The sequence below is a fragment of the Suricata suricatta genome, chromosome 5 (genome assembly GCF_006229205.1).
Source record: "Suricata suricatta isolate VVHF042 chromosome 5, meerkat_22Aug2017_6uvM2_HiC, whole genome shotgun sequence".
NCBI lineage: Eukaryota > Metazoa > Chordata > Mammalia > Carnivora > Herpestidae > Suricata > Suricata suricatta.
In genome coordinates this window covers 126,551,147-126,574,503 of record NC_043704.1, presented here as the reverse complement: position 1 = coordinate 126,574,503, position 23,357 = coordinate 126,551,147, and the positions used below count along the sequence as shown (strand labels likewise).

Here is a 23,357-nt window from a genome sequence, read left to right as displayed (position 1 = left end):
TCAGGCTCTTTCCATGATTTGGCTATTGTTGACAGTGCTGCTATGAACATTGGGGTACATGTGCTCCTATGCATCAGCACTTCTGTATCCCCTGGGTAAATCCCTAGCAGTGCTATCGCTGGGTCATAGGGGAGTTCTATCAATAGTTTTTTGAGGAGCCTCCACACTGTTTTCCAGAGCGGCTGCACCAGTTTACATCCCACCAACAGTGTAGGAGGGTGCCCGTTTCTCCACACCCTCGCCAGCATCTATAGTCTCTTGATTTGTTCATTTTAGCCACTCTGACCAGTATGAGATGGTATCTCAGTGTTTTTGTTTTGATTTGTATTTCCCTGATGATGAGTGACACTGAGCATCAATTCATGTGCCTGTTGGCCATCTGGATGTCCTCTTTGGAGAAGTGTCTATTCAGGTCTTCTGCCCATTTCTTCACTGGATCCTTCATTTTTCGTGTATGGAGTTTAGTGAGTTCCTTGTATATTTTGGATACTAGCCCTTTATCTGATATGCCATTTGCCACTATCTTTTCCCATTCTGTCAGTTGCCTGTTAGTTTTTTTGATGGTTTCCTTTGCCGAGCAGAAGTTTTTTATCTTGATGAAGTCCCAGTAGTTCACTTTTGTTCTTGATTCCCTTGCCTCTGGGGATGTGTTGAGGAAAAAATTGCTGCGTTTGAGGTCTAGGAGGCTATTTCCTGCTTTTTCCTCAAGGGTTTTTATGGTTTCCTGTCTCACATTCAGATCCTTTATCCATTTTGAGTTTATTTTTGTGAATGGTGTCAGAAAGTGGTCTACATGTTGCTGTCCAGTTCTCCCAACACCACCTGTTGAAGAGGCTGTCTTTTTTCCATTGGATACTCTTTTCTGCTTTGTCAAAGATTAATTGGCCATATAGTTGTGGGTCCAGTTCTGGGTTCTATTCTATTCCATTGGTCCATGTGTCTGTTTTCGTGCCAATACCGTACTGTCTTGATGATGACAGTTTTGTAGTAGAGGCTAACGTCTGGGATTGTGATGCCTCCCGTTTTGGTTTTCTTCTTCAATATTACTTTGGCTATTCAGGGTTTTTTGTGGTTCCATACGAATTTTAAGATAGTTTGTTCTACCTTTGAGAAGAATGCTGGTGCAACTTTGATGGGGATTGCATTGAATGTGTAGATTGCTTTGGGTAGTAATGACATTTTAACAATGTTTATTCTTCTGATCCATGAGCATGGAATGTTTTTCCATTTCTTTGTGTCTTCTTCAATTTCCTTCATAAGTCTTCTATAGTTTTCAGCATACAGGTCTTTTACATCTTTGGTTAGGTGTATTCCTAGGTACTTTATGGTTTTTCATGCAATTGTGAATGGGATCTGTTTCTTGCTTTCTCTTTCTGTTGCTTCATTTTTGGTGTATAAGAATTCTACTGATTTCTGTACATTATCTTTGTATCCTGCAACATTACTGAATTCATTGATCAGTTCTAGAAGGCTTCTGGTGGAGTCGATCGGGTTTTCCATGTACAGTATCATGTCGTCTGCAAAAAGGGAGAGTTTGACTTCATCTTTGCCGATTCGAACCCCAAGTTGGTTCTCATGCAGACTATGAGACCATTCGTGTAGCTCAAAAACCCCAGAGAATTTCACTGAAAGTGGTCTCTTATTATTGGGTCCCCTGACAGGGGCAGAGCCCAAAGCTTATAGAATTTGGGGCCATTTTTAAGAAAATGAAGACAAATATCTTATTCTTAAAATTTTTACTAGAACATATGATCATATGAAGCTGAGACTAGGGCTCTTGCAGGGCTTTGGAAGAGACACATGAGGGAAGGTTCCTGAAGCTTTAGTTTCATTGTCTTCAGGTAAACTGCCTCTCCTTCTAAGAACAAACAGAAATTCTCTGTGAAAAAATCCAGTTTTAATCCCACTGGACAGCAATAACATACCACCAACTGTTACCATATTCTAATTTCAGAGATGTTCAAGTATGAAATAACATGCTCTTAGGATGGATGATCAATGAAATTTGGTACTTTTTTTTTAGTGTTTTTATTTATTTTTGAGAGAGAGAGAGAGAGAGAGAGCGTGAGCAAGGGAGAGTCAGAGAGAGAGGGAGACACAGAATCTGAAGACAGGGTCCAGGCTCTGAGCTAGCTATCAGCACAGAGCATGATGTGGGGCCCGAACCTACGAACTGTGAGATCATGACGAGCTGAAGTCGGACCCTTAACTGACTAAACCACCCAGGTGCCCCGAAATTTGGTACTTTAGAAAGGAAAATGGTAATGTAAATTTTGGTCCTGGTCTGGCTGACACAATAACGATGATGGTGATGGTAGCTACCATTTGTCAAGCTCCTACCATGTACAGCCTCTTATAAATGTCTTCCTCTGCCCTCATGAGAGCTTAGTACCACCACAGAGACCTGAAGATGCAGGGTGGTGATTGCTACCATATCCACGATCGGCTCACCTATTTGGTCAGTGCACAAATCAGCTGGGTCACAGAATAATTGCAGATTATCACAGAGTAATCCAATGGTGATGTGAATCACAGATTGCAGAGGTGCCATTTTTACTGAAGTAAATCTACACAGCTCTGGCCCCTGCTATGCCACTGTTGTCCTAGCCAATGCTTTTCTCCCCATATTCTTCTGCAGGGACAACAGTATGCCTTCACTGTATTGCCTCAGGCTGTCAACTCTCCTGCACCTGCTCATAATGTAGTCTAGAAGGACCTCCAGAACACCAAGCTGATCTGTTTCATGTTTTCATCATGCTAATTGGACCTGGTGGGCCCGAAGGAGCCAACTAGCAAGTAGGTGCCTTAGTAAAACACGCCAGAGACGGAAGGTAAGCTCTGAGAACATTCAGAAGACTGCCACGTGGGAAATGCCTCTAGGGGTCTGATGATCTGGGGCTTTGGGGATAGATGTTCTAAAGTGAGTAGTGTAGCTGTAATTTGCACCAGCCACCATGAGGGAAGAGGCACAAGATCTGATTTTCAGAAGCAATACAAATCAGTTTGGGCTGAGAACTAGCAACTCAGAAAACTACAAGGTTTTGCGTTTGGGTTTTTTGGTTTTTATTTTGACATAATTTCAGATACAGAAGAGTTAAAGGAATAGTCAAAGAACTCCATTATACCTTTTGCTCAGACTTCACAAATATTAACATTCTAAATAGATTCTTAACACAGCTGTAAACTTTATTAACTTCAGAAGCATAAATGCTACAAACTTATAAAAAATTGTTTTAAAGTTAAAGCATGTAAATGTCTTGTGTACTTACCTAGCTTTAAAAATTTTGACTGGCTGGGGTGCCTAGGAGGCTCAGTTGGCTAAGCATCCAACCTTAGCTCAGGTCATGATCTCGTGGCTTCTGAGTTCGAGCCCTGTGTCAGGCTCTGTGCTGACAGCTCAGAGACTGGAGCCTGCTTCAGATTCTGTGTCTCCTTCTCTCTCTCTGTCCCTCCCCTGCTTGCACTCTGTCTCTCTCAAAATTAAATAAACATTAAAAATTTTTTAATTAAAAAAAGAAGTTTTGACTGGTAAACATTGAGACAAAAAATTAAAAATTTAATCTTTAAAATTCATTAAGTTGAGTAATAATTTCTAACGGGTAGGCTTTATTTTTTAGAATGGTTTTGGGTTTACAGAAAAACTGAGCAGATTGTACAGAGTTCCCATTTACTCCTTCTGCTACACATTTTCCCCTATTATTAACTTCATACATCAGTGAAGTACATTTATTACAATTAGTGAACCAATCTTGACACATTATTAACTAAAGTCCATTACTCACATTAGGGTTCAGTCTTTGTGTTGTACATTCAGTGGGTCTTGATAAATACATAATGTCCTGTATCCACCATACAGTGTCACTAGGATAGTGTCACTGCTCTAAAAATCCTTTATTCACCCTCTCGCTCTAATTTGAACCCTTGGCAACCGTGATCTTTTTACTCTTTATAGTTTTGCTTTTTCCAGAATGTCATCTAATCAGAAACATGCAGTATGTAACCTTCTCACATCACCTTCTTTCACTTAGCAATATGAATTCAAAGTTCCTGCATGTCTTTTTGTGGCTTGCTGGCTCATTTCCCTCTATTGTTCAATAATACCCCATTGTATGGACGAGAGATGATATGCCAATTTGTTGATTCATTCACCTGTTGAAAGGCATCTTGGATTGCTTTCAGTTTGGGGCAATTATGAATAAAGCTGCCATACACCTCTGGGTGCAGGTTTTGTGCGGACAGAAAGGTATTTGCAGCTTGTTTAAGTAAATACCTAGGAGTGTGATTGCTGGATCACTACGTTTAGCTTCCTAGGAAATTGCCAAACTGTATTCTGAAGCGGAAGTACAGACGCAAAGTGCATCTGCATTCCCAGCCAGCAGTGGGTGAGAGTTTCTAGGACTGTGCATCCTTGTCCATGTTCGCTCTTTCAGTTTTGGGATTTTAGCCATTCTGGTGCAGTGGCACATCACCGCTGCTTTCCTTTGTACCCTAATAGCATATGATGTTGTGCACATTTCCACGTATTTCTTTGCCACCTGTGTATCTTCTCTGATGAGGTGTCTGCTCAGATCTTTTGTCTGTGTTTTAATTGGGTGGTTTCTTACTACTGAGTTTCAAGAGTCCTTTCTATATTGCAGATGAGAGCCCTTTACTGTGCCATCTTTATATACTGTCTATTCTTTCACAAAGCACATTCTTGATTTCTGTCGCTTTATAGTAAGTCTTGAAGATGAGTCATGTCAATCTTCCAACTTTATTCTGCTTCATCATTGTATTGCCTGTTCTGGGCCTTTTGCCTTAAACTTTAGAATCAGTTTGTCAATATCCCCAAAATAGTTTGATGGAATTTCTAAACCATTTGAAAGTCAGTTACAGGCATAATGTTTCTTTATCCCTATTTTTATTAATGAATATGTTTTAAAAAGAAAGAACTTGTCTTAAATAACTCCAGTACAACTATATACACTGTATGTTAGTTAACTCGACAATAAATTATATTAGAAAATAATAAAATAATGAAATAATAAAAAGTGATATTTATCTTCTCATTTTCCAAAATTTGAAGAAGTCATTTAATTTAAAATGATAAAATTTATTTTTCCAATGATAAAAAATGCTATTAATGAATGATGTGGCACAGATATCTGTTTTAATTTCACCTAGTAGTAAGTTTACTTGTGTAATTAGTTTGTTAAAAATTGTTATTTAAGAGGCACCTTTTAAAAAAAATGTTTTTAGTGTTTTATTTTATTTTTTGAGAGTCAGAGAGAGAGTGCCAGCAGGGGAGGGAGAGAGGAAAAGAGGGAGACCCAGAATCCAAAGCAGACTCCAGAAGAGCCCAATGTGGGGCTCAAACCCTGAACATGAGATCATGACCTGAGCAACCAACACGTAGCCAACTGAGCCACCCAGGTGCCCTGAGCATCTAACTCTTGATTTCTGGGCAGGTCATGAGCCCCAAGTAGGCTCCATACTGAGCGTGAAGCATATTTAAGATTCTCTCTCTCGATGGCTCTCTCTCTCTCCCTCTGCCCTTCCCTTGCTCACATTCTCTCTAAAATAAAAAATAATAAATGGGGTACCTTGGTGGCTCAGTCAGTTAAGTGTCTGACTTCAGCTCAGGTCATGATAACGCAGTCTATGAGTTTGAGCCCCACATCGGGGTCTGTGCTGACAGCTCAGAGCCTGGAGCCTGCTTCAGATTCTGTGTCTCTCCCTCTCTCTCTGCCTGTCCCCAGCTTATACTCTGTCTCTCTTGGCTCTCAAAAATAAATAAACCATTAAAAAATTTAATAATACTAATAAAGATTTCAATTTTCATGAGTTGTCCCAATAATGTCCTTTAGAATAAAAGAAAATCCCATATCATGGATTATATTGAATAGTCACATCTCTTTAGTTTATTTGAATTGGAAAAAGTCCTCAGTCTTTCCATCTGTGTTTCATGACATTGATATTTTAGCAAGCACATTCATTTCCTAAGACCGCTGTAAAAAATTACCAAACACTGGGTGGCTGAGAACGACAGAAATATATGGTCTCACTGTTCTGGAGGCTAGAAATCCAAGATCAAGGTGTCAGAAGGGCCACACTCCCTCTAAAACCTGTAGGGGAGGATCCTTCCCTGCTTATTCCCAGCCTCTGGTGGCGGCCAGAAATCCTCGGTTTTCTTCGGTTTGTAGCTGGGTCATTTCACTCTCGGCCTCTGCTTTCACAGACAGTCTGCTCTCTGTCGGTGTCCCTGGTTTTTCTCCTCTTTGTGTGTGTGTGTTTTTTCTCCTCATCTTAACTACTTACATCAGCAGTGACCCTATTTCCCAATAAGGTCACATTCTGAGGGATTCGGATTTCAACATAGATTTTGGGAGAACACAGTTCAACACAGAGCAACTGAAATGTGTCCCTCAATTTGGGTTTGTCTGCTGTTTCCTCAAGATTAAATTAAGGCTGTATACTTCAGGTTAGAATGCCACAAAACTGATGGCATTAGTATGTCCCATTACGGGTGATGTCAATTTCATCACTCAGTCAAGGTGGCGTGAGTCAAGCTTCTCTACTGCAGTTACTGTTTCCCCCTTTGTCATTGATAAATGTCTCATTGTGAAGACACTTTGAGACTATGTTAATATTGTGACGCTTCAAACTTTCCCCCACTGGTTTTAGTTTGGCTGTCAATTGATGATTCTGGCCTGGAGCATGTATTACTATTACAGCTGCCAAATGGCAAGTTTTCAATTCCATCACTTCTGCATTTTCAGGTGACTTTCTCCTGTAAGAAAGAGTTCTCCTTTCTCCCCTATTTGTTTGCATTTTTATATCAGGGTGGACTCCTAGAGGGGCTAGAGCAAGAAAGGGATCTGTAGTCGGTTTAGGGGCAGTGCAAACTGCTCTGCCCCTGGGCTTTATGACCAGCATGCCATAATGATGAATTTAACATCAGAAAAAAATGACATTGAAAGACATATTGCACCTTAATGCTTTTTCACCTCCAGAAATATTAGTTGCTATAGGATTCTTTGGAGCCCAGGGTTAAAAATAAATAAATAAAGATAGTAAAAACTGTTAAGAGGTTGGAATATTATATATTACTTTTAAATACATGTTTGTTTTATATGTAGTATCAATTGTCCCTGTACTGAAACACATGTCATTATTAGCACAGCTACACTTTATCTCCTTTCCCTCCTAATACTATTTTTTTTTTTTTGCTCACATCAGTTTTACTTTATCAAGATTTATACTATTCCCATTCCTTTCCACAACTATAATTCCTTTTATGATTCCGCCTTGGTCCCCCATATTTTTTTCTTCTTTTTTTAAAAATTTAAGTTCAAGTTAGTTAACATATAGTGTGGTATTGGTTTCAGGAGTAGAACCCAGTGATCCGTCACTTACATATGACGCTTTGTGCCCATCCCAACAAGTGCCCTCCTTGATGTCCATCACCCATGTAGCCCATCCCCCCAATGGCCCCCCCTCTAGCAACCCTCAGTTTGTTCTCTGTATTTAAGAGTTTCTTATGGTTTGCCTCCCTCTCTGTTTTTACCCTATTTTTCCTTCCCTTCCCCTGTGTCCATCTGTTTTGTTTCTTAAGTTCCAGAGATAAATGAAATCATATGATATTTGTCTTTCTCTGACTTATTTTGCTTAGCATAATACTCTCTAGTTCCATCCACATTGTTGCAGATGGCAAGATTTCATGCTTTTTGATTGCTAGGTAGTGTTCCATTGTATATATATAAACCACATCTTCTTGATCCATTCATCAGTCAATGGACATTTGGGCTCTTTCCAAACTTTGGGCTATTGTCGATAACGCTGCTATAAACATTGGGGTGCACGTGCCCCTTCAAATGAGCATTTTTGTGTCCTTTGGATAAATACCTAGTACCACAATTGCTAGATCATAGAGTGGTCTAGTTTTAATTTTTTGAGGAACTGCCACACGGTTTTCCAGAGTGGCATTCCCACCAACAGTGCAAAAGGGTTTCCCTTCCTCTGTGTCCTTGCCAACATCTATTGTTTCCTGAGTTGTTAATTTTAGCCATTCTGACAGGTATGAGGTCATATCTTATTGTGGTTTTGATTTGTATCTCCCTGATGATAAATAATGTTCAAAATCCCATAGAAAACAGACAACAACCTCTAAGCAAGGGAAATAGAAGCAAAAATGAACTATTGAGATCTTCTTAAGATAAAAATCTTCTGCACAGCAAAGGAAACAATCAACAAAACTAAAAGGCAACCAAGGGAATGGGAGAAGACATTTACACATGTCATAACAGATAAAGGGCTAGTATCCAAAATCTATAAAGAACTTACCAAACTCAACACCCAAAAAACAAATAATCCAGTGAAGAAATGGTCAGGAGACGTGAATAGAAACTTTTCCAAAGAAGACATCCAGATGGCCAACAGACACATGAAAAGAGTTTCCAGTATATTTAAATGAACAATGAGTACTTTTACCACAGTATTGTAGTCCCTGAGCTTTGTTTTCTTTCATCTCTTGGTTAAATGGATTTATCTTTAAGGAGTTTTCCAAGAAAGGCTGATGGCTAATGCATGCCTCACTTCCTGACTTCTCTCAGATGTGAGCATATCCGACTATCTCTGTTATATTTTAATAAGAAGTTAACTAAGTACAATGTTCCTGGGTCACACTTCATTCCCTCAGCACTTGGTAGACATGGCCTCATCGTCTCTTGGCTTTGACGGTTGCTGTGAAAAAGTCTGAGGCCAGACTCACTCTTTACCCACCCTGCTTCTTCCTGGACACCTGAATAGTTTTTTCTTCATTTTTCAAATTGTCAAATAAATCAGAAGGTAGATGTGCTTTGATTGCCATCATGTTTAATCAGTTTTTCCAAGTATATGGTATACCCTTTTTGCCTGAAAATTCTATTCTTCTTTTATCTGAAGGCAATGTTTTCGCGTTATATCTGAGTGTTCTTTCTGTTCCGTTTGTTATGGTCTCTACTCCAAAACCATCAAAGGATTGTCTTGCTCTCCTCTATGTCTGTCATTGCCTCTCTAGTTTTGAAACTCTTTTCCTCTCTTTTCTCTGCATTATCTCAAGCCTCTCCACCAACATTTGACTGCTGATCGTGTCCGTTCATGATCACATCAAATTTGTTTGTTACACATCTAATAGCATTAACTTTTCTTTAGTTCTGCAGTGTCCTCTTCAACCCATTTTGTTGTGTTAGCTTATTGTCTCATAGGTCTTATTATATGTAATTTCTAGTCCATATGTTCTTCTAGTGTAAAGCACTTATGGAGACTAAGCCCCTGTGTGAGGGTGGTATTTTCTTCTATACTGATATCTTTCTCTATCGTTTATTTTCAAATTATTTATTCAACATATATTTTGAGTGCCTACCACTGCACGACAGTGACCTTTGGCAGTACCATAAAACAGAAAGAACTTGCTGTCACGGTGCTTACATTGTGTGCGCGTGCCTTTGCGCATACGCCGTACGTGTGAACTGGGGGTTTGCTGTGATATGCTTGCATTCCGTCTCGTCATTTTCCTGATGGTTAAACTGAACAGTGCTGCCCACGTCCGTCATCTCTCTAATGAAGTGAGATTGAATTTTCCTTGACATTTATTGTTTTTCCATTCTGGAACCAGTTTGAATTCCCTTCAGAGCTTCAGATTAAATTACCCGTGTTGATTTTAATCCACTTTTCTGTAGCCTGAAGATAGAATAGTATGATTAAATTTATGGACGTTAGCCTTACAAATGTGAATTCAGTTTGTTGTCATAAAACACTTTTCTTTATAAATTTAATTTTTAATTACAAATTCTATAACCACATTTTCAAAATGTTGGAAAAGCATACAGTCACCTATATAGGATTCTATCGGAAAACTATTCGTGTGTGTGTGTGTGTGTGTGTGTGTGTGTTGTTTGGGGTGTTTTTATTTGTTGCTGCTGTTGTTGTTTGAGTAACTGGATCATTACCTAAAAATGAAAAAGCTGAGGGAACCAATAGGACAGGCCATGGTCTCTATAGTAACCTACAAGAACATTCATCATATGACTCTCAAAACTCTTTACTGATTGCTTAGAGGCAAACTACTAAGCTTTTTCTAACAGTTTCACACAAACGAGCAATACTAAGGTGTTTTATATCCTAGTTGTATTTCATGACAAAAATAACCGTATGCATGGTTATAATCCATGCGCAAGGATAATTTCATTTGGGTCCAAGCTGGAAATATGGCTTCCACCTTCTCCTTTGTCTTCCTGTCAGTCAAGAATCATGTTAGTTTCTCAGGCAGAATGGAAAGGAATGATGTCAAGTATCCGAAATAAAGTATTTGCTTTCTAGGTTGTGTCCAAAACCCAAGCAGAAGGCAAGAGAGGTGACCTTTAACAAATTCAATAAAGACAAAATTGCCTCAAGCATCCACAAAGAAAATTTTCAAAGGGCATTACAGATTCTCAAAGGAACCAAGAACAGGATGATAATACCAACTCAGATTAAAGACCATCCTGCATCCAAGGAGAAAACATATCTCTGAGTTTTCTGGCAGCCAGTGGAAAAAAAAAAAGGAAAATAAAATACGTGTCATATTTCCTTGGCCTTAAAAATGTTTTCCAGACTATTGGAAGACTCAAAATTGCTTACCATTTTTGAACCCTGAAAGGACCATTTTCACATTGTTCTGTGTCTAGGACCATGAACAGTGGAAGAGATAATATTCTCAGTAATGGTTTCATTTTATTTTTAATTTTTTAATGTTCATTTATTTTTGATAAAGCATGAGCAGGGGAGGGGCAGAGAGAGAGGGAGCAGAATCTGGAGCAGGCTCCTGACTGAGCTATCAGAACAGAGCCCATAAGGGGCTTGAACTCATAAACTGTGAGATGATGACTTGAGCCAAAGTCAGACACTCAACTGATTAAGCCACCCAGTCGCCCATATTTTTTAATGTTTGTTTATTTTTGAGGTGGGGGGAATGCAGGCAGGGGGGAGTGGCAGAGAGAGAGGAAGACACAGAATCCAAAGCAGGCTGCATGTTCTAAGCTGTCCACACAGACCCTGATGCTGGGCTCGAACTTACGAACCATGAGATCATGACATAAGCCAAAGCTGGATGCTTAAGTGACTGAGCCACCCAGGCACTTCCTCAGTAATAGTTTCAGTGAAAAATAAGGAGAGATCTACTTATTTCTTCTATGATCACAAACATGAAGACAATATAGCAATATAGTTGTTTTATAAAGCCAGTGCCACAAAAGGAATTCCTAAAATTTCTGTCTAGATTCATGAATCCATTGTGTGATTCTCTTCTTACTCAGTGTTCTATTGTCCACTGCTCCTGCCTTTGTACATTTTCTCTGACTGTGTTTCTCTCCTGGGGATGAGAGCATCATCTGTTACCAGCCATTGTTCAACAAACCGTGCTGACAGCCAGAACAGACTGAGTAAGCTGTCATCAGAGGCAGGTCCTGGTGAAAGCAGGAAGCAGAAACCATTTTTCCTTTGAGGCTCTCTTTTCTCCGTGGCCTTTAGACCCCCCAACCCCCTGCGGGTCCTCATTGTTCTCTAGGCTACAACTGCCCACTACATCCTGTGCAGGCTCCCTTTCTCTACTACTGCCACCCCTTTAAGATTACCTCTTCTTTTTATTTCCTATCAAAACCTCTGGTTCCCCAGGGCTGAGTGTGTCTTCAAAAGGAAATGATGTATATCAATTCAGGTTCAGCTGGAGAAGTGGAACCACAATGAACTCAGGGGCCAGGGACTTAGAGTTAGACCTTACACAGTGATGGGAGGAGCTGGGAAGTGCAGATTGGAAAGGAAGAGTGAGATCAGATAGTCCCCAGCCTGTCCATCAGAGAAGCACCATCTGCTGCCAAAGAGGGACGCAAAGGGGAAACTGGTAAAGAAATCTTGACGGGGCTATTGCTTCTGCCAGCAGTGGGAGGCCCACAGCCAAGCATCTGGTGACGGGCCTGGGGCTGCTGGTGGTCTTCAGGGTCAGCCCTTGGATGGATGAGCTGGTTTCAGAGTATATGAAGACCAGGACCAGGGGAACCCACGGGCACCTCTTCATCTGTCACTGCATTTAACCCCAATGACAGTCTAAAAGGCATGGTGCTGCTTCTCTTCCATCTCCCAAATTTTGTGTAGGTTCCTCTTTTGGCCAACTTGAACTTGAGACCATCTAGGAAAAAGGATTTGGAAACACAGTTTCCAATTTAAGTTGCTTATTGGATACATGCCTTAACTTTCCCTCCCCTAACCATTCAGTTGCATAGAAGATGCACCCATTTACCCTGTGGCTTCAAAAGCCCCAGCCTCCACCAGCACACCACCCCTGCCCTCCACCAAAGTCTCCACCACCAGCCACACCACCCTGGAAAGTGCATATTCAAGATGGAGAATGTGGGCTTTCTCTGAGTGCTCAGCTAATCGGCCACTCCCCTGCATCAAATGATCAAAGGCTCCCAACTGCTCTCAGGATCAAGTCCCACCTCCCTAAGCTAGGATCCAAGGCTTCCGTGGTCTGGACTCACTCCACTTCTCCTGCTTTGTTTTCCATCACTCATCACCCAGTTCTGCCTCTGGAAGTCTCCTTTCCAGCACCCTTCCCTGGGTCCCTGACTCCCCTGTGCTCTTGCTGATTCCCATACTTCCTCACGATGTGTCCTTTCCTTTGCCCTGCTTCTTCGCCTAACAAAATCTCCCACAAGCCTCCAGACCCATCTCACATGCCTGTCACATCCTTGAAGTATCCCCCCCTTCATCTTTGTCATCAGCACCGCTTTTTCACTTTGTATCGCCGGTTGGTGTTTTGTTGGGCTTCCCAGGTGGCCCATGAGATCCCCGCGGCGCCCGGTCAGAGCCTACCCCAGCCTTTCTCCTCTTCCTACTTACTAACCGTAAGACCAATCATATCTGGAGGATCGTGAGGAGACCAAACCAGTCACAGTGACCCCATTGTCCCTGGCCAGGGAGTGACCTAAGGTTGGCCACATGGCTCACTTCTGGTCATTAGGATGTATAGAAAAGCTTGCCGTTCCTCTCTACACACTGTGGGAGGACCCAGCGAGAGCTCTAACCACAAACCCTGCAAACTTGATCTTGGGCTTCCAGTCTCCAAAACTGTAAGAAAATAAATTTCAGTTGTTTAAGCCACACAACCTGTAGTGATTTGTTATAGCAACTCAAATTGCTAATGGATACATACTTAGATAGCTAAGACTTACTGAATGCTTATCACACGCCAAACACGGTTCTAAGTATTTTTAAAGCACCAGTTCATTTAATATTCACAACTTTTCAGAGAAGTAGGTACAAATATGACCATAGCCATCTTACAGGTAAGGAGTCTAAGGCCCAGGAAGACCAAGAAACTCACCCCAAATTACAAAGGTGATAAACAGCGGAGCTGGGATTTGAACTGAGGTCATCTGGCTCCTGAGTTCACACTCAGCCATTATGTTATACTGCTTCTCAACAGCTGGCCTGGATATCTTGCTCACCTTGAAATTCTCCAAGGCCGGCACCGTGCCCAACATATGTCAAAGCATTTGTTAGACACTGATGTGCCAGGCGTCTCCCATGGTTTGTCAATAGTCATTTAACTTCACCCTCACAACCAGCTTATCAGCAGGGTGGCTGGTGTGCCACCCCGTCCCCCACTGGCTGGGGGGGGCTCCTAGAATGCAGACTTTCAGTTTAAAACAGGGGCAAGTTGGAGCACCTGGGTGTGTCAGTCGGTTAGGTGTCCAATTCGTGATCTAGGTTCAGGTCATGATCTCATGGTTTGTGAGTTCAAGCCCTGTGTCAGGCTCTGCACTGACACTGCAGAGCCAGCTTTCAATTCATTCTCTCTCTCTCTCTCTGCCCCTCCCGTTCTCTCTCTCAAAATAAATAAATAAACTTTAAAAAACAAAAATAAAAAAACAGGGGCAAGTTGGCCACCACACCTATCAGGTCAGTTCACAATTGCATAATGATTTTCAGTGCTCTAGGTACTTTTTTTGGAGCGCCCCTCCAACCATAGTAGATTTTTGTGGGCCCCCCAAAATTCGTGTTTTTAATGATATGAGAAAGAAATTAAAATAGCTTCTTCAGGGGCATATGTCAGTTAAGCATCTGACTTTGGCTTGGGTCACGATCTCACAGTTTGTGAGTTCGAGTCCCACATCAGGTTGAGTTCGAGCCCCACTTCAGGAAAGAAAAAAAAGACAACAGCCCCTCTTTGGTGAGCCTTGCTTCTCTTTCTCTCTTCCTCCGTTCCTCTCTCTCTCTCTCTGCCCCTCGCTCACTTGTGCCCTCTCTCTCTCTCAAAAAAAGTAATAAAATATTTTCTTCAACACTGAAGGTTCACTTTTATCCCTTCTGATTTTAAAAGAAACCAAAGCATCTTAGTAGAGATCCTAAAAATATTATGTGCCCTAGTCATTGTGCCTCCCGGTCCTAATGGACACAATGACCCCAGGTCATAATCTATCATAATCCGCATTTCACAGAGATTTTAAGTAATTGCCAAATAATCAAACATATAGAAAATGATGAAACCAGGACTTGAATTCATGCTGTCTCACTTAAGAGACTGTTCTCTTAACTGTTGTATCAGTGTTTTCAAACATTTTTGATGGTGGCCCACAATAAGAAATAAATTTGTAACACAACACAGTACACACACACACACACAAATATAGCTGAATCAAAAGTTTCATGTAACAATATGTACCCTCACTACACTTAATTCACATTGATGTGTTCTATTTTATTTGGTTTTATTTCATTAAAAAAATTTTTTTATGTTTATTTATTATTGAGATGGAAACAGAGCTTGAGTGGGGGAGGGGCAGAGAGAGAGGGAGACACAGAATCCGAAGCAGGCTCCAGGCTCTGAGCTGTCAACGCAGAGCCCGATGCAGGGCTCAAACACACAAACCATGAGATCATGACCTGAGCTGAAGCCGGACGCTTAACTGACTGAGCCACCTAGGTGCCCCATTTATTTCACCTTTTAATTTTTTATTTTATTTTTCATTCTTAATATTTATTTATTTTTAACAGAGAGAATGAGCAAGTGAACATGCATGGGGGAGGGGCAGAGAGAGGGAGACACAGAATCCAAAGCAGCTCCAGGCTCTGAGCTGTCAGCACAGAGCCTGACATGGGTTCGAACCCATCAGTTATGAGATCATGACCTGAGCCAAAGTTGGATGCTTAACTGACTGAGATACCCAGGTGCCCCTATTTCACTTTTTTAAATGCCAATTGCAGCCCAGCAGAGCTCATGACCCATCACTATGTTATGACCTATAACTTGACAAACGTTGCTCTCCACTGTAATCCCATTTAATAAATATTTTCTGAATGAATGTCTTTGGTGTAGGGACAGGATAGGGACATCACCCAATAGAAATATTTTCAGTTAAAAAAGTATCTGTTTGGGGGGGGATCTGGCTGGCTCAGTCAGTAGAGCTTGAGACTCTTGAACTTGAGGTCACGAATCGAGCCCCAAGTTGGGGCTCTACAGTTCACTTAAAAAATTTTTTTCAGTGTTTAAAAAAAAATTTCAAAGTCTCATTCCAAATCTCTGTACTCTGTACCACCCCATAGTGCTTACATCCAAAAGAGAATAAATCTTTAAGGGAAAAAAACTGTCAGTTTTATCTGTCTCTTTAACAACTGAAATAACATGAAAAGGAAACACGTGTTACTTTAGAAAGACGCCGCCAGTGGTTAAATATATTAAAGTATCACCTTCCTAAAAAGATTGGAATGTGGTAAGAGCTTTGATTTTACACTGTTTTGACTTGAATAAGTGTTAACATTGCATCCTCCTTCAGCAGTTCGTAAGACTGAAAGGCATGAAACCATGCTTCAGAAAATTCATGAACCCAGGGGCTAAAATGAGACAGCTCAATCTTTTAGGTCTGTGTATGCCTAGTTCCTCCTTGATTAATCAAATATGAGCCTTTCACTGGGTTTCCTTAACCGTGTACTAGAGGAGAAAGTGAATTTCAGGCTGGCTGGGTAGATGAAAAATTGTTGCTAAACTAGACATAAAACGCAGACCAAGCAATGTAAATATGCTGTTTGGCTCATTCAAAACCACCCTGATGCCTCCAGCACTTCTGAACAAAGATGCTAGTACATAATTAGATATTCTCAGGTGACACTGAGGAGCTGGCTCTCTGTCCTCCTACATTTGGGGACTAGTCTTGATCATGAAGATCCTTCATTCACTGGGACCCTCTGCTAAGCAGCGGTACACTCGGTGTGTAGACTGGCACCGGCATACAATAGCAGTTGGGCAATAGTGGACGAATAAAGGCCTATATGAAGGAAGGCAAGAATGTTGGCATGATCTCAAATCACACAAAGAAGCTCCTTTTCTATAAAGGAGGGGAGGAGAGGAAAAGGGAAGGCCAGTCGGAGACATAGGTCACGTCATAGTGAGAGAGCTCAGGACTGGCAGGTGGGGGGCGTATGTTCTGTCAATCTTTTCTTTTTTTTTTAATGTTTATTTATTTATTTATTGAGAGGGTGCATGAGCAGGGGAGGGTCAGAGAGAGAGGGAGAGAGAGAAAGGATCCCAAGTAGGCTCCATGCTGCCAGTGCAGAGCCCAAAGCCAGGCCTGAACTCACCAACTGGGAGATCACCATCTGAGCTGAAATCAAGAGTCTGAAGCTCAAGTGACTGAGCCACCCACGCGCCCTGGTTCTGTCAATCTTGGTGTCTAACTTGCTGTGTGATTTTGGACACACCCTTCACTTTTCTGAGCCTTGGTTTCGTCAACTATAAGCTGAGTTAGCTCTGCTCAATGACATTAAAGCTTCCTTTCAGCCCTCAAATTTCAAAATTCCCAGATCTGAACAACTGAAGGTGCTGGCCATGTCAGGCTATGCACGCAACAGTTAAGGGTGGAAGGCAGAGAGAAGGGACTTCCCCCTTGGAATTTTGATATTAGAAAGGGGTCCTCATGCCCAAGGATGTTGGGGCCTACAGTTTCACTGGCAGCACTGCTTTCCTGGGGCTGGGGTTAGCAATTCCTCTTCGTGCATTAATTTGCCAGATACTCCGAGGAGAAGCTCCAGCATGCACTGTACTTCTTTATGTCCCTAATTATAAGTACACTTGATAAATTATTTTATGTACATGATCTCACTTTGTCCTCACAGCATCCTGTGAAGTAAGGGCTATGCTTGATTATGCTGCAGAGGAATAGAGAAGACTTCAAGGAGATTAAGTGGCTCACCCTAGATCATTCAAGGGGGATGTAGTAGAGGTTGGATTTGAACCCAGCTATATCTGCCTCCAAATTTCAGGTTCTTTCCATAGTACCAGGCTGTACGGGTCTCCTGATCTGCAGTAAGTAAGCCCCTTCATCCTCACCCATTTGGGCATATATCCCACTGGATATATTTTACTTCTTTGTAATTTATAGCACACTTCTTTAAAAAAAATTTTTTTTAATGTTTATTTATTTTTGAAAGACAGACACAGAGCATGAGCAGGGGAGGGGCAGAGAAAGAGAGACACAGAATGAGAAGCAGGATCCAGACTCTGGGCTGTCAGCACAGAACCTGACACGGAGCTTGATTCCACAAACCGATCATGAGATCATGACCTGAGCCAAAGTCGGACGCTCAACCGACTGAACCACCCAGGTGCCCCATACAGCACACTTCTCAAAATGGGTCTAGGGCAGCTCAAAATATTAAAACACATACTATAGGACAGTTTTTTAAATTAAAGGAGATATATATAAATAAATACACATACACACGCACGCACACAAATAAACGCAGGTTTAAAAAATGTTAATAACTGAATAAGGTCTATAGTCTACTTAACAGTCAATTTCTAACTTTGTTGTTGCACTACACCTATAGAAGCTGTCTCCTTCAGGGGAAGGGTTCATATAATTTGGTACTATCTTTGCAACTTCCTGTGAGCCTACATTATTTCAAATGACAAGTTTAAAATTACATAAACTATAAAAAGATTAAGGGGAGAGCAGAAGTAATTTAGATAAGAAATCATTTAGATGAAAAATAACCTGGGATTGCATGTTGGGAACTGCTGGTCCTCCACTCCAAATCTTTTTCTTCTCCCTGGGCACTTAGATAGACCTAGTCGCCTTTGGAGTTAACAATGGTCATGTGACTGAGTTTACCCAATAGAATTTGAGGAACAAATGGGTACCATTTGCAAGCTGGTCTATTAGAACCTACAAACGCTTTCTTCCCTGCTCTTTCCCTGTGTTAAAATAACAGACGCTGCCCAGAGTCTCCGAGTCGGTATAACATGGGAGAAGCCTGAAAGACTAATGTCAGAGGGAGAGCTGCCCACTGACCTTTCCGTGTTATACTGTTACAGGAGCAAGAAGTAAACTTGTATTTGTCCGAACCATACACTCTTTATGTTTTCTCCTTTACAGTCTTACAACTACTGAGGTCTCAAAAAGTTTTGTTTATGTAGCTATATCCAGTGGTATTTACTGTATGAAAAAGTAAACCCGAAAAATATTTAAAATACTTGTTCCTTTAAGAAGAATAGATCCAGAGGCACCTGTGTGGCTCAGCTGGTTAAGCATCCAACTCTTGGTTTAGGCTCAGGTCATGATCTCATGGTTCGTGCAATCTCTCTCTCGTGCATGTTCTCTCTCCAACTAAATGAAACAAACAAAGAATAGATCCATTACATGTTAACATAACTATCATTTTTTATTAAAAATAATATCTTCTAAAATGAAAAAAATTTTACATCTCTTTAACTTCTGTTTAAAATAGATTACAGGCTAGATTCTCATATCTGCTTCTGCATTTGATCTGTGAGATAAATTGTTTTTGTTTACGTACGTGAAAAAACCTCAGCCTCACACAAATATGTGATTAGGAAAAAAGTAATATTTTAATAGATTTTTTCAGATAATTGTGAATATTTTTCTTTATACTACACCTAAACCCTACAAGTGATAGTTTCTTAAAAGTTAATTGTAATATAACATCTGAAATCATACCAATATGATATGAACTTTTCATAGTCTGTTAAATTAAAACCCACTGGCTTATTTTGTACTTTGAATGGACATTTTACCCACACATAATTTTGTAACATCATTGGTCATCTGGAAAATAGTGATTTACTGAGCTATGCAGATCTTCCAGATGTTGACATTTTATCACACAATATTTTTTTATTTTATTTTATTTTAAGTATGTATGCCCAACGTAGGGCTTGAACTCACAATCCAGACATCAAGATTCACATGCTCCACCTACTGAGCCAGCCAGGCACCCCCATATTATACACAATATTTTAAAAATCACATGAGTTATATCACCACCCTTATTTTCAGAAAAGTCTTTAAAGTACTGGAAAGGTATAAAAGTTCATAATGGCAGATACTTGTTTTCCAAAATTCTACCCTGAGTGTTGTCACTGGCAACAAATGTTCTCATTTATTTACCTTAAAGTAACAAGTTTGGGGGCACCTGGGTGGCTCAGTCAGTTAAGCATCTGTCTTTACCTCAGGTCATGACCTCACAGTTTGTGAATTTGAACCCCACATCGGGCTCTGTGCTGACAGCTCAGTGCCTGGAGCCTGCTTCCGATTCTGTGTCTCCCTCTCTCTCTGCCCCTTCCCTGCTCATGCTGTCTTGCTGTCTCTCTCTCAAAATTAGACATTTAAAAAAAAGGTTTAAATGTATGCTTCATTCAAGAAACTGTCCAATGCCCAAGCCTAAATTATGAATTTTCTATCAGTCATTCTTTCTAGTAAAACTGAAGTTCCATGGAAAAAGCATCTAGTTCATTCACCTCACAACTTGATTGACATGGTTATTTTAAAAATAAACACATAAATAGATTTTTGAATGAATGAATCAGTGAGAAAGTGAATGAGTGTGGAAATCCCTTGATGATTATTTAATAACTCTCATTTAATGTTTCAAGCTGAGATGTTTCAGCTGCTCAGGAGAACTAGAAGGCTGCACCGTGGGGGGCAGGTACTTCCTGTCCTGTGAGGAGCGTGGCCCCAGCACCCAGCTCGGCTCCCAGCAGAGCAGACACCTGATGTAGGTCGGTTGAATGAATCAGTAGGAAGGAGGAGGAGGGGCATTGGGCTGCAAAATGTCTTCCTGCAAATCCTGTGGATGGCAATTTTCTAAGTTCTAGTCATAATTCTTGCCCCATTATTTGCATTCCTTTTGAAAGAAAACGTACGGAAGGAAATGAAGTGCTCCTTCAGAGGGCGTCATAGAGCCCTGGGTAGGCCTGCTTGCCCCCCACCCCAATTCTGCAGATGGGCCGCCAGGGTTCTGCTGTTGGCTCCTCTTTGTCCTCTCGGGAAAGATTCCTCTTCTCTGATGTTCGTAGCAACATGACAAAATTCCACAAACTGGGAGGCTTAACCAACACAAATTTATGTCCTCATAGTTCTGGCAGCGGATGTCCAAGATGGAAATGCCAGCAGATTTGGTTTCTTCTGCGGCCTCTCTCCTCGGCTTGCAGGCTGCGGCCTCCTTGCTGTCTCCTCACGTGGTCTGTCCTCTTTGCACACACATCCCTGACGTCTCTCTGTGTCAAGTTTCCTCTTCTTACCAAGGAAACCAGTCAGATTGGATGGGGACCAACCCTGATGGCCTCATTTTAATGTAATCGCTCCTCTAAAGGCCCGCTCTCCAAATGCAGTCACATTCTGAGGTGCGGGCGGTTGGAGCTTCAACATGTGAATTATGAGAGCACACAATTCAGCCCATATAGGATTATATTAGCCAAACACACGGGAACCAATTGAAATATCTAATGATAAGATAATGGTTAAGTTCATTCAAGAAACATACCCTCAGTACCCCCAGGTCCGGGTACTACACGGGGTCCTCAGGTCAGTGGGGGCAGGGGCCAAATGCGCAAATCGTAAGGGAGGCAGCATGGCCTTCCAGGCAGACTCTGGATGCGGATTTCCTTGCTGCCCCCGCCCCACTTACTGGCTGGATGACTGTGGGCAAACTGTTTAACCTTCCAAGTACCTCAGTTTCCTCATCTGTGTGGTGAGATTAGTAATAGCACTTAGGTCATAGGTCTGTTTTAAGAATTAAATATCTATAAAACACTTAGAATAGCTGCTGGCACCGAACACTATGTGTGGTAAAGAAATGAAGTTGTGAGCATCCACGTGAGTCATTGAAAATGAGGTGTGTGGGAGATGGCATTGTTGGTCCCAGTTTTACCTCCCTCCTTGTATCCATGCCCTGTGCCATGTAACTGTGATTCCTCCACAAACTGTGGAGTCTACTTCTTTGTCTCTCTACTTTGGGCTCACCCCCACGACTTGCTCTGTCCAAAGGGATAATAGCAAGTATGAAAACGGTAGAGATTTAGAGTACACCCATTGGGTGTGTCCCCTTGTGTTTCTCTCATCATCATGAGAATATGCTGGAAATAGCCTGCTGATCCCAGGGGCAAAATGGAGACATATGGACCAGAGTCACCCACACTGACCCACAAACCCTCCATAAGAACTAACTTACTACGTGTGTGCATACTAAGACTTTGAGGTCACTTGTTACACAGCAATAACTGACTATTAGAAAGTTGGTTGAGACCATTTAATAGCATGAGGAAATGTTCCCACTAAATTAAATAGTAGAAAGGCAGATAACAAAACCATTTGTATAGTAAGGTCCTATTTTTATTTTAAGTGTGTGTGTGTGTGTGTGTGTGTGTGTGATCCCTAAAAAATAAACCAAAATGTTAATCTGTGGTAATCACTGATTGGTAGTGATATTTATTTTGTGTGTGTTTCTCTCTTTGCTTCAAATAATTGCCTTTGGATTGTGAAATATTATTTGAGAAGATGTCTAGATGGATGAAATGAGGAGTAGTAGGTGGGTATTCAGAACAGTCCCTCCATGTGCCCATTCTCTCATCCCAGACTTCAGTCTAGATTCTTCTGTGGTAACCAAACCCACACTGCAGTGCGGTGGCAGGCCACACAGGATGTCTGTGATTGTAGGAGTTTGGAAAACAATTTGTAAGATAGCCTTTCAAGGTGAGACAGCTTGTTAAGATTCTCTGGTGCCCTCTGAATGGTTCCCTCAGGCCTTGGAACATCATGTTTAATGCATTTTGGACACATTCCAGGTCAGTGCTGAAATTAGAGGTTAACATTTCGTTTAAGTGCGAAACAACAGAGGGCCTGAGGAACAAGCTTGAAATACCTGATTGGCTTGCAGTAATTCCTTCATTTGCAGCCACATTGTCCCACAGCAGTGCATCGGCCTCCCCAGGTGATCAGCGCTGGTAGACGGAACCTGACTGCCCAGGGCCTGGCCTCTCCGGCCAGAACAGAACGAAGTGGACAGGTCCCTTTCATAATCTACACTGGCACCACAAGTGGTTTCCAGGCCTTGGGAGGAAAGACTGTTGCTATTTTCTTTTTTCTTTTAATCAGCTTTGTTGAGGTATTATTTACAGACAATAAAATCCATCCATTTTAAATATACAGTTCAATGAGTTTTGACAAATGAATGCATTCTCGTAACCACCACCACATGTAGACCTTTTCCATCACCTTGAAAGGTTCCTGCAGATCCACTTTCAATTAATCCCAACCCCCCAGGCCAGCATCAGGCAACCACTGATGTGTTTTCTGACTATAGATTCGATCTGCCTTGTCTGGAATGTGGTGGAAATGAAATCACACAGTATGCTCCCTTTTGTATCTGGCTTCTTTTGCTCGGTGTGATGTGCTTGAAATTGATCCAAATTGTGTGTATCATAAGTATTTATTTTTTTAATGTTTGTTTATTTTTGAGATAGAGAGAAAGAGAGAGAGCATGAATGGAGAAGCGGCAAAGAGAGAGACGGAGACACAGAATCTGAAATAGGCTCCAGGCTTTGAGCTGTCACCACAGAGCCTGATGCAGGGCTCAGACCCCAAAACGGCAAGATCATGACCTGAGCCCACATCAGGCACTTAACCAAATGAGCCATCCAAGAGCTCCCCCCTTTTATTTTTTAATAATATTCCATAGTAGGGAGCCTGGGTGGCACAGTCAGTTAAGAGTTCGACTCTTGGGGCACCTGAGTGGCTCAGTTGGTTAAGCGTCTGACTTCGGCTCAGATCATGATCTCATGGTTCATGGGTTTGAGCCCCACATCAGGCTCTGTGCTGACAGCTCAGAGCCTAGAGCCTGCTTTGGATTCTGTGTCTCCCTCTCTCTCTGCCCCTCCCCTACTCACACTCTCTCTCCATCTCTCTCTCTCTCCCAAAAATAAATAAAAGTTTTAAAAAAAGGTCGAACTCTTGATTTCGGCTAAGGTCATGATCTCACAGTTCATGCAGGGCTCTGCACAAACAGCA

General features: G+C 41.5%; 1 long non-coding RNA gene across 1 annotated transcript in view; it reads left to right on the top strand.

Moving 5' to 3' along the window:
- LOC115292268 overlaps positions 1-23,357 on the top strand; it is a 54,303-nt gene that overhangs the window by 10,196 nt on the left and 20,750 nt on the right. Inside the window, exon 2 of the long non-coding RNA XR_003908889.1 lies at positions 2,639-2,831. This is a non-coding gene — a long non-coding RNA (uncharacterized LOC115292268). The remainder of the gene's footprint in view (positions 1-2,638; positions 2,832-23,357) is intronic.